Raw genomic sequence first — 12,798 nt, forward strand, 5'->3', positions numbered from 1 at the left:
ATACAATAAGTCATATAATACTTAAACATATACTTTATCTTCCCAGTGTTAGGGGTGGCTGCTCATTTGTTTTCAAACATATAAGTAATCTTGCCTTTAAACCTGCGACTCTAACACCTATGGATATTTAAATCCTTCCCAAGATATGCATGTAGTAACCTGGGTGATTTTGTCTTCATATCCTTCTCTGTGCCTGGGCTCTTGTACCCTCATGTACTATCTGTACCGGGTGCTGTACCGTGTGAAGGTAAACAAGAAACTCAGTTCCTCCACCAGCTGCTACAAAATGAAGCTGCTCAGGCATTCTTAAATGTTTGAAGGCTCAAGAGAGAATAATACCACACAGCAAAGAGTTTTGTGCTACCCACAACTCCTCTTCCCTTTCCCCTCTCATCACTATGACTCTTCCCAAAGTCTCAAGAAAAGGACAAATACTTTCCCCTCTGTTAAGGAAAGCAGCTTCCTCCCCCGTCAGGAGCTCACCTTCTACTCCAAGCACTTACTAAAGTAGTTGTCAAAAGTAGGAACTATTCTATGCCTTAAAGGAATTGTGATAGCCACTGTTAAGAGAAAAACTGTTTAACTTGTTACTCGATATATACTATTCAGACACACAATACATTTGTGTGTGTATATGTGTGTATATATACATGCACGTACTTATATATATTATATATATACCCACACATACAGATATATGTATACAAATATTTGTACATAGTGTATGAACATATATATATATACACACATATATTATGTACATATATAAGCATACGGTATGCGTGTATATTCATTAACATACATATGTGGACAGAAGGTTGGAAGGATATGTAAAACAATGTTAACCATGGTTATATATGGGTAATGAGATTATGGATAATTTTTACTTTCTTACTTTCCCCTATATGTCTGTGTTACATACAGGAATATGTAATTTAAAAAAATTGGTTAGTAAAAGGGAATATGATCATTTTATTTGAAGGAACCGTTTCATTTGAAGAGTGAGCAAAAGCTGACGAGCAAGGGCTTCCTGACTCAATAGGTGCTAATGGACTTGAGGCAATCTGCGTACACTATGGTTTGGAGAAGTTGTGCCTTGAAAAGAAAGGTCAATTGAGATGGTAGTTCTAGAGTAGTATTTTTTGCACTCCTCTTTTTTTTTTTAAAGTTTTATTGGAGTATAGTTGATTTACAATGTTGTGTTAGTTTCTGCTGTACAGCAAAGTGAATCAGATATACATATACATATATCCACTCTTTTTTAGATTCTATTCCCATATAGGTCATTACACAGCATTGGGGAGAGTCCCCTGTGCTATACAGTAGGTCCTTATTAGTTATCCATTTCATATATAGTAGTGTGTATATGTCAATCCCAATCTCCCAATTTATCCCTCACCCCCCACTTTCCCCCTGGTAATCACAAGTCTGTTTTCTCCATCTGTAACTCTATTTCTGTTTCGTAAATAAGTTCACTTGTACCATTATTTTAGATTCCACATGTAAGTAATACCATATGACTGACAAGGGATTAATCTCCAAAATATACAAACAGCTCATGCAGCTCAATATCAAAAAAAGAAACAGCCCAATCAAAAAATGGGTGGAAGATCTAAATAGATATTTCTCCAAAGAAGACATACAGATGGCCAAAAAGCACATGAAAAGATGTTCAACATTACTAATTATTAGAGAAATGCAAATCGAAACTATAATGAGGTATCACCTCACACCAGTCAGAATAGCCATCATCAAAAACCTACAAACAATAAATGCTGCAGAGGGTGTAGAGAAAAGGGAACCCTCCTATACTGTTGGTGGGAATGTAAGTTGGTATAACCATTATGCAGAACAGTATGGAGGTTCCTTAAGAAACTAAATATAGGGCTACCATATGGAGGGCATAGGAGGGCAATCCCACCCCTAAGCATATATCTGGAGAAAACTGTAATTCAAAAAGATACCTGCACCCCAATGTTCAATGCAGCACTATTTACAATAGCCAAGACATGGAAGCAACCTAAATGTCCATCGACAGAGGAGTGGGTAAAGAAGATGTGGAACATATACACAATGGAATACTACTCGGCCATAAAAAAGAAAGAAATAATGCCATTTGCAGCAAAATGGATGGACCTAGAGATTGTCATACTGAGTGAAGTAAGTAAGAGTTCTAGAATCGTATTTACTAAAATAATTCCAGAGTTGGTGCTTAAGGAATTACATGTAGAAAACACTGTCTAAAGAAATTTTTGCACTATGTTTTATCTAACATTTCCAAATGTATTTGACATAGAATCCAGTTTTTGCATGGAATACTATGAAATACTAATGAAAAATTATTGTTCCATAGAACACATTTTGAGAAATGCTACTTTAAGGAATAGTGAAGTTAATAAAAGCTTATATTTGCTAGACTTGACTATGCTTGTGGGTCTAGGGGAGGGAGACTGTGAAGAAGAAATTGAAGATGTAAGACAAAAGGAAAATAGTTTTTTGACCAAAGTTCCAGAGAAAGCATAAGGGGATGAAAACTAAGACATTCCTACTCAAAAGACTGGTTTCTAAACCAATTTCAGCATCAGTTGTTGACATTTCATTTTAACAAGGTTCCCAGGAGATGCATTCGTACATTAATATTAAAGAAACACTGCTGTAAGAAAAAGGAATCATGTCAGAGGCCTGAAAAATGTGGGAAGATGTTTGAAACAGCTAGTGTGGGGAATGTGACAGGGAATTGACAAGGGTCCATTTGATACTGATTCTAATCAGTGTCTTGGTTTGGTTGTTATTTAAGTTTCTCCAGTGAAGCTCAGAACTTAAGAGTAGAGAAACAGAATTATGGTTGTGGCCCAGGTTGGGGATTGACAGAGGAGCATTACTGAAGAGCAAGGGAGTAGGAAGTCCTAAAGCAACTGAGAGAGTAGTATTGAAATAGTTGGGTTAGAGGGCATTTGAGGACCCAAAAAAGCCAGAAGGAACCTGATGCGTGGGGCGGGGGAGGTAAGGAAAAACCTCAAGAGGTGTGAGGTGAGCAAAGTGATAGATAGGTTTGGAAGCGCTAAGTTCTGGTATTTCATTTGTAGAGGAGAGAAGATGAGGAAAACAATGGGAACAGAAAAAGGGGAAGAGATGATAGGAAAAGTCCAATGGGTACAGTTTTTCTGCTGTCTACAGAATTGTCATGCAGAGTGCTGGGTGGGTCAGAATCTCCTCCCTTCTGTGGTTCCAGAGGGGGTTGGAATGAGCCAATGTAATCCCCAAATAAGGACTGTTTTTATACTCTTCTCGATTTTATATGTGGCCTTAACCAGCTTATAGTAAGACTCTTGGGTTATGCCGTTTTCCATGCTGGCTATCAAGGATCAGTGAACAGAAGTGGGATTACTAGGGTGAAACCAAGTTTCATTTTAGGAGAAACAGTAGAGAACATTCAAACAAAAGTTTCAATGCATAGAGGAGTTTGGTCACAACAGAAGTAAGATAATCAAAGGGAAACTTTATGCACAAGATATTACTACTGCTGCTGCTGCTATTAGTAGAACACTGACTATTTACCAGGTACCTCTAAGCACCGTGTGTATTTATTACCTCACTCCATCTCCAGAATACCTCTATTAGGTTGGTATCATTAACACATCCATATTGCTAATAAGGAAACTGGAAGATGTTAAGTAATTTACCTGAGGTCATGCAGTTAATAAGAGGTACAGCCAGGATTTGGTCCTATTTCGCTAATTCCAGATTCCACGTTCTTATTCACCTCACTGTACCCATCATCTTTATGCAGATGCAGTGACTGTTTTCATCATTGGCATCATCATCACCCTAATCATCATCATCATCATCATCATCATCACTAATAGGTCTTACAGAGTGATTTAAAATTTATGAGTTACTACCTTCATATGATGAGAAGGCTTTTAGAGCTTAAATCAATATGTATGGTTTCCACATCCAATTCCTTGCTCTCTACAATCTTGCTCTAGACCAGCAACACCAGTATCACTTGGAAGCTAGTTACTGAATCTGAATCTGAATCTTAACAAACTTCCCTAGAGACTCTACATTGTCTGAGAAGTTCTAATCTACACTGTTCTATGTTGCAATGTATTGCCATGAAGGACCATTTCTGGGAAAAATTGAAATAAGAGTTTTTATTATCAGGGCCTTCCTACTTTGCCCTCTTATAACTCCACTTTCCTCTCCTAGGAAACTACATCAGTTTGAAAGTTTCAGCAGCAAATATCAGAACACCATAAGTGTGATGGGCTTCAGCTACGAGGAAATGAGTTATCTCATATAACAGGATGTCACAACTCAGAGTTCAAGGCTTACTGATTCAGTGGCTCATCCAGGCCATCACTAAATTCCTTCCATGAACTATGACCTCAAGTTAGTTTCTCTTGGCCATAAAATGGCTGCAGCAGCTCCATGTTTTACCTTCCTTCACAGAAACATTGAGAGGAAGAATTAGGGAAACTTCTCTGTGTCTACTTGATAAATGAGGCTCCAAATAGATTTTTCTCTCATGTCTTACTTGCCAGAATTGGGTTGCTTGTTACTTCCTAAACAAATTACTAGGTAAGGGAAAGGGATTGCATGGACCAGTTTACACTAATCTCTGGGATGGACCGATGATGGAGAATCAACAAATGTGGTTACTTCAGAATCCAAGTCACCCATGCTGCCACTGGCTTCCAGGAGATTACTGCTCCTATCTGCCATCCTGGTGTCCTGCTTTCTGCCCTCTTCCTCTACCTCCTCTCAGCTTGCTGTCAAGACACTCTTATAAACTCATTCATAAAATATTAATGACCAGTCAGATTTTGCCAGTGTAATCCATCTGAAAAGCGAATCCAATTCCAGGTGACTGTTCCCAGTTGTTTAGACAGCAACATCCCTTAAGTGGAAAGCTGAGTTCAAAAGGCAACTACAGTTAGGTAGGAAAATAATATAAAAATAAAAGAGACTCCCATTGCTTTGATGAAGTTTGGAGTGCCAAGAACACTGGACTGAGAGACCAGCGATAAGGCAGCTAAATCTGGAGAGAGGTGGTGCCCTGCCGATGTACACAAGTCATTTCACTATCTGATCCTTGGTTCATTCATCTGAAAAGTGATCATACATTGGCCTGGTTCACCTCATACCATGAGGACAATAAACGATAACGCATAGGATGAATATTAGAAAGCAAATATAGAGTGTTATTATTCCTCCAGTACAAAGAACAGTACCTTGCTCTAGATGTTGAATATATATTTGTTGAATGAATGATTAACTGTACTTTCACCTTTGCAAGGAAAGGTATTTAAATGTAACCGAACAAAGCATATTTTACAGTGTCTATCATGCTTAAGTAGCAGGTGTCTAGTGGCCTTTCCAAAGCTCTACAAATCATCCTAGTCCATTTATAATAACTTACCTCTACTCTAGTCATATGTGAAGGAAAAGAGCAGCTTTATATTATTTTGAGTAAGGTAAAATACTTATGAGATTTCATAAAAAGTTACAGACATGCCCTTCATTTATTTTTTGAAAGTAAAATATTTATTTCTTTGATTACAGAAAGCAGTACTCATTGCAAAAAGAAGACTGGAAAAAGTATAAGATACAAGTTTAAATCTTATAAAATCCTATCACTCAGGTGTAACCACTAATAAAATCTTGGCCCCTTTAAGGCTGTTGGCTTTGAATATTATTAATTTATATTCTTTTCTACCCATATATACACACACATTATTGTATAATAAAAATCATACTACATATGCTGTTTATCAATGAGCTTTTGAAACGAATCAATTGGAAATGTATATATTTTCAAATCAGTAAATATAGATAAACATTATCATATTTTATGGTGGCCTGGTAGTTCTTCAGGTAGATAACAGAAGATTAATTTAGTCAGTCCTCTGCAAATGGAATGTTATGTTTCTCTCCAGAGAGTTTGTTTTTTTCTTCCCAAGGAAGGCAGCACTTACTGTCATTTTTTTAAGAAGCAGGTTTTGGAAAAAGACATGAGCTTCAGAAATTCTGCTTCTTCCCACCTGAATGACAATGTGGGATGCTATGGAGATCAGATGTTTAGGAGCCAGAGAGATGAGTGGCATCTGACCAAATAACATCTGTGTAATGGCAATTACATCACAGCCATTATCTGAAGTGCTATTGTATGCAGCTCTGAAGAGCAGTAGAGAAACAAACACACATAATGCAGCCAGCCATTAGCCCATCAAGGAAAGCATGCTTATTAGAGCACTACAGAAATAAAGTCATTTCAGAAGAAAAAAAGCACACTATTTCCCCCTCATTTGGAACCTTCTCTTTAAACACAAAACTTGCCACAGATAATTTTCAGACATCCTGCTTTACCCTACAGCGCCATAATTTTAGCTAGAGAGCAGGAGATTAAATTTGGAGGTTCTCTAATCTATTAAATTCTTTTTGCCTCTGAACATGAAGTGTGAGTTACCAGTTCCAGAGTTTGCCTACATATTTCAATGCCTCTGTCACTCCCAATTGTCTTTATACCAGAGGACGTTCATCTTTTGTCATAAAGGTTTCAAGGAAGCACCAAGTCACACAATAGGTCCCTGCTCTCTGACCCACCAGTCTCCAAAGGCCTGATATGCATTTTGTCATTTTGGGGGCCTTCTTCTTCTGCTTTTTCCTACACTAATCATCTTCTCTGACTTTTTCTTCACTTCCTTTACCAGAAGACAGCCAGCATCCTGCTCTCTTTACTCTCTTTCCTACCAAGACTTTCCTTTAAACAGAACCCAATTCATTCATTCACATTACCATTTAACTATTGGGATGATAATGCTATATTACATCCTAAATCTCAGTGGCTTCCATTAAAAACCATTTATTCTGGGTCTACAGGCAGCTCTGCTTTAGGCTGCAGTTTGGGCTCAGGTCTGCTCCACATTTCTCTCATCCTCTTTGGACCAGCAGAAACCCAGGCATGTTCTCCTTGTGGTGACAGGTAGGAGTACAACAGGACATGTGGTAATATTCCACACAGTGTGGGCCACACTGGCACACCGTCACTTCTTCCACATTCCACTGGTCAAAGAAAGTTTCATGGCCAAACTTGACATCAAGCTAATGGAAAGAAACTCTACTTTTAAAGGGAAGAACTTCAAGGTCACATGGCAAAGGGTAAGGATATACAATTCTACAGGGAGGGCATGAAGAAAAGGGGAACCATGATCTAATGTACCACACATCCTGAGGCTGATAACATATTGTTGGTCCTTCTTGGGGAAATTTTTAACAGAGGAAACCAGCTTTAAGCCAAATTCCAATGAAATTCTAAACGTGTGTTTACAGAAAGCAATACACTTGAGATGAGACCATTCCAGAGTCCCTTTACAGGAACTCCTTTCCTACTCATAGAGTAGAACCGAAATGATAGTGAGCCAGTGGATAGATGAGAAGTCATCCATCTACTGGGAACCTGAAAGCATGCCCAGAAATAGTCTTGGGTTTGGGATTACAATGGAGACGTAGGTTTAAATCCCACTATTTCAGCTGTGTGACTTATTTTCCTAAGCCTTAGTTCCTTCACCTATGAATGAAACATTAGGAATGACCACTTCTTAGGATTGCTGAGGGGACAGAATTAAATACTGTATATAAATTGCTTTGTTTCTAATAAAGTGCCTGGCACATAGTAGGCATATTCATAATTTTCCCTTCATTTATAGTCATCTTTCAGAAAAGAATTACCATGTTTATTATACTCTGAAGAGGAAGTAAACTGAGTTTGTTAAATAATTGATCCAGAAGCACATTTCAGGCTATTCTTTACTTACTTTGTGCATCTCCTGCTGGTTCTGACATCCTTTCCATTGAAAATGACTCTAACACAGCCCTCTAACCTGTATAAACATAGCTGCTGGTAGGTGGCTTTTAGATCATGCTAGATCTTGGGGGCTAGAGAGAATGGGTTGAAAATGCAGTGACACTTTACTGTATTCCTAGCAACTAAACTGAGTTAATCCATGCACAGCATTTTTTCGTTTCCAAAGCTGTTATCCATGGCAAATACTGAAAGTGGGAAGCTATAGCAGGTTCCTCCTCAAAAGCAGTAACCCACTAACCATCACTTTCACTTTCACCAAATCCTCATAAATTATTTTATATCAGTTCAATCTTTAATCTGGTTGCAGCTTTTCCGGATTAAATGAGAGGTTCTTAGTGAAATTGACTAGCATAATGTCTAGCATGGAATAAGAGCTCAACAAATCCTTTTGATCCTAGAAAAAAATCTCAAATATCTAAAATCACAAAAGTAATAACCTCCAAAGGTATGATTACTTGTAGTATAGACATCTGTAGATTATCTCACTTTCAATATTGGGTTGGCCCAGAAGTTCATTCGGGTTTTCTAAAAGACGTTATGGAAAAACCCGAACGAACTTTTTGGCCAGCCCAATACAAAGACCCATGCCCTTTAAACTGGGTAAAGAGACTCAGAGAGGGAAACAATGTTCTTAAGGCCACAGATCTAAAGAATGGTAGAGTTGGGACTTGAATGCAGGCATTCCCAGTCTAAATCCAATGACCTCTGAAAGTCAGCCACTTCTTTACAGAGGTCAAGTTTCTGATTCAGTTGTGATAGATCACACAAAAACTACAAAATGGCACAGAATGATTCATGCTCTACCATCACCCATTTTAAGAAGGATTAGCTCTTTTTCAAAAGCAAATGTGCTTTTTACTTATCAACATAGCTCACTGAGTAGTTAGGAGAGTGTGACACCAACAGAAAGAGACAAGTTTGACAGTATGCTGAATTTGATAAAAATTGTTTTAGATAATCTTGCAGAAGTTTGGGGATCTGGGAAATACCAACTATGATCTACTGATCAAGTTTCTATTTTAGTTTTAAAATATATGCATTTTGTGAGAAACAGAATTCTCATCTTAGCATGCATGTACTTTATGCAATGAATGGAGTACTAAAAATTGTGTAAAATAATTTTGTAACACACATTATTATATGCCTATACCGAGGTTGCTTAGTCCTTCATAAAATCAATGAATCTTAGAGCTAGCAAAAAGTCCTCAGAACTTTATCCAAAGCTGCATTTTACAGATGAACACTCAGACCCAGAGAAATTAAAGAAGTGCCCCAGTTATAGGTAGGTAGTGATAGACTAGAACCCAAGTGTTCTGTCTTCCAGCCAAATGCTTTTTCCATTGTAATACTAGGAAAACAAATAAAGGAACAAAAATCTTTGTGGCAAACTATTTTGAAAAGAAAATGCTATTTTTATAAATATTTAATTTTAATGTATCTCTTATTCTGACTCTTGATGTTGTATATTGAATTGCTGTTTAGTAGAATGCATATATATGTCTATACAAATGCATATATCTATATTTATTTTGGTTTCCATGGTAGCTATTTGCTTGCTTCAAATCATTAGATCCTCTGCAGCATGGGCTTATTTTTTCTAATCCCCAACAGCCCCCGTCACATTTATGATATTGCCATACGCACACTGGGTACTTGATAAATATTTGTGGTTGCTGATAGAACTGCCCCTGCTGACAAACTACTGGTGGAAAAGTCTGAGGTCTATATTAGAGAGAAGCTAGTCCTCTTTTAAGCTATTGATTGACTCTTGTGTGACATTTAATAAAACCTTTCCATTACCACTTACATAACAGCAATTAAAACCCTCATCAAGGGCTTCCCTGGTGGCGCAGTGGTTGAGAGTCCGCCTGCCGATGCAGGGGACGCGGGTTCGTGCCCCGGTCTGGGAGGATCCCACATGCCGCGGAGCGGCTGGGCCCGTGAGCCATGGCCGCTGAGCCTGCGCGTCCGGAGCCTGTCCTCCGCAACGGGAGAGGCCACAACAGTGAGAGGCCCGCGTAACGCATAAAAAAAAAAAAAAAAAAAAAAAAAAAAAAAAAAACCCTCATCAAATCTATCTTAACTCCTTAGTCTTCCACTGGGGAGCATTTTCCTTGGTAAACATCTGCAATAAAAGGCTATTTAATCTTCATAACTGAAACAGCCAGTTATGGTAATTTGTCTCTTTTATTGTCAGTTTACATTGGAATCACACACAGCTCTAGTCCTTTCAAAAGTACAGAAGAGAGCATAGTTCCTCTAGCAAAAATAGCTAGTAGTGAGGTCCCTGCCACTGGAAGCAGCCATATCTGGCCCAAGTGATCATTTGTTAATAACACTATCCAAAGGATTTCTCAATGGGAGTGAGTTAGACTAATGAAGACCTATGATACCTTCCAATTAGAGATTCTTTATTTCTAGGTTCTCCAAGTCTAAGAATGATGTTCTCAAACACTGAGAGAGTGATTCCATATTAAAATTCTGAAACCAGGTTTCAAAGATGGAGAAAAAAATCTCCATTTATACTTCATTTTCCTTTTTAAAATTCTTTAATTTGTTTCACTTCATAATAAGATGGGGAAATACTCACTTTGGAGCATTTAAATAAAAATAAGGCAAGACGTAAAATTGTATATGCAATATAATTTTGAAATAATAATAAGAGTAGTAATTTCCATGTATCAAACACAGGCATGAGTCAAGCACCATGTTAGGGGCTCTGGTTGCTTCACTGTCCGTTCATATGTTGATCATATGTGTGTCACTGAGTCTTTCCAAATACAGCTTCCTGGGGTAAGTTACATTTAAGTGGAGTCTTTAAACACAAATAGGAGTTGGCCTAATCTAATTGGTGATTTAATTGATGCTAAACATGTGTGATAAAATTTAGATTGCTGAGTAGTATTTTCATTTTACAGAGGAGGAAAAAGAGGCTCAGGGAAGTTCAACAAGTCACCCAAATCCACAGATAGTAGTATTTGGGTTAGTATTCAAATCATGCCTATCTTACTTCAAAGTCCACAAGGAGCATTAAAAAAAAAAGTGGGGAAGATAACACAATAAAATAATGGTAATGGTCATTTCTTTATACAGTTTGTCTTTATACTTTCTATAAAATTTGTGCCTTCTAACCATTCTACAAAGAGCACCTACAATTTTTTTTTTTTTTAAATTTTGACTTTATAGTGCAGTTTAAGGTTCAGAGCAAAACTAACGGGTAGGTACAGAGATTTCTCGTATATACCCTGCCTTCACACATGCGTAGCCTCCTTTATTATCAACATTCCCAACCAGAGTGATAAACATTTTTTTTACAATTAATGAACCTATACTGACACATCATAATCATCCAAAGTCCACAGTTTACATTACAGTTCGCTCTTGGTGCTGTACATTCTAGGGCTTTGGACAAATGTACAATGACATGTATTCATCATTATCGTCTCATACAGAGTATTTTTACTAACCTAAAAATCCTCTGTGCTCTACCTATTCATCCCTCCCTTCACCCAACCCCTGCCAAACACTGGTCTTTTGCCTTTTTCAGACGTCATACAGTAAAAAACATACAGTGTTTATTTAACTTTTTCAGATTGGCTTCTTTTACATTTACTTTAAATGTAAATGGATAAAGTTCTCTAGTCAAAAGATATAGAATAGCTGAATGTATAAAAAAAAAGATTAAATAATATGCTGTCTACCCAGAGAGTCACTTTAGCTTTAAAAACACACATAGACTGAGAATGAAAGGATGGAAAAAGATATTTTAAGGAACAGTAACAACAACAACAAAAAGCTGGGATAGCTAGAACTCATATCAGAAAAACACTAAAAATGGTACAAAAAATGAAAAAGAAAGTCATTATATAATGATAAAGAGGTCAATCCATCAAGAAGATAGTTATATCAAATATTTATACACCAAATATCAAAGCACCGAAATATATTGAGCAAATACTAACTGAACTAAAAGAAGTATACAGATATATAATAATAGTTAGGATCTGTAATATCAACTATTAAATTTGGTACCAAGCTACAATTGTTTCACTCTCAATAATGGACAGATCATCCAGACAGAAAATAAGGATGGAAACAGTGGATTTGAACAACATTATAGAGGAAATAAGCCTAACAGAGATATAGAGAACACCCCATCCAATAACAGCAGAATACACATTTATTTCAAGTGCACATTAAATATTTTCTAGGTAGATTATATATCAGGCCACAAAGTAAGTCTTAGCATATTTAAGAAGACTTAAATCATAAAGAGTATGTTTTTGGACCACAATGGTATGAAACTAGGAATCAATAAAAAAAGAAAACTAGAAAATTTACAAATACATGGAAATTAAACAATACACTCCTGAACAACCAATGCATCAAAGAAGAAAGGATAAGGAAATTAAAAAGTATCTTAGAATGAACAAAAATGGAAAAACAACAGACTACAACTTACAGGACGCAGAAAAAGTAGTTCTAAGAGGAAAGTTCATAACAATGAAGGCATACATTAAGAAAATAGAAAGATCTCAAACAACCTAACTTTATACCTTAAGGAACAAGAAAAATAAATTAAGCCCAAAGTTAGCAGAAGGAAGGAAAAATAAACATTAAAGCAGAAATATGTGAAAGTCTGTACCCTTTTACCAATCTCTCCCTATTTCCCCCATCCCCTATCCCCTGGCAACCACTTTTCTACTCTCTGTTTCACTGAGTTCAACTTTTTTTTTTTTTCCAGATTGCACATATAAGTGATACAATGCAGTATGAAGTATTTGTCTTTTTCTGTCAGGCTTATTTCACTTAGCTTAGTTCCCTCCAGATTCATCCATGTAGTTACAAATGGCAGGATTTCTTTCTTTTTTAAGGCTGAATTTTATATGTATATGTAACAATTTATTGATCCATTCATCCATCAACGA

Source organism: Phocoena phocoena, chromosome 6 (genome assembly GCF_963924675.1).
Source record: "Phocoena phocoena chromosome 6, mPhoPho1.1, whole genome shotgun sequence".
NCBI lineage: Eukaryota > Metazoa > Chordata > Mammalia > Artiodactyla > Phocoenidae > Phocoena > Phocoena phocoena.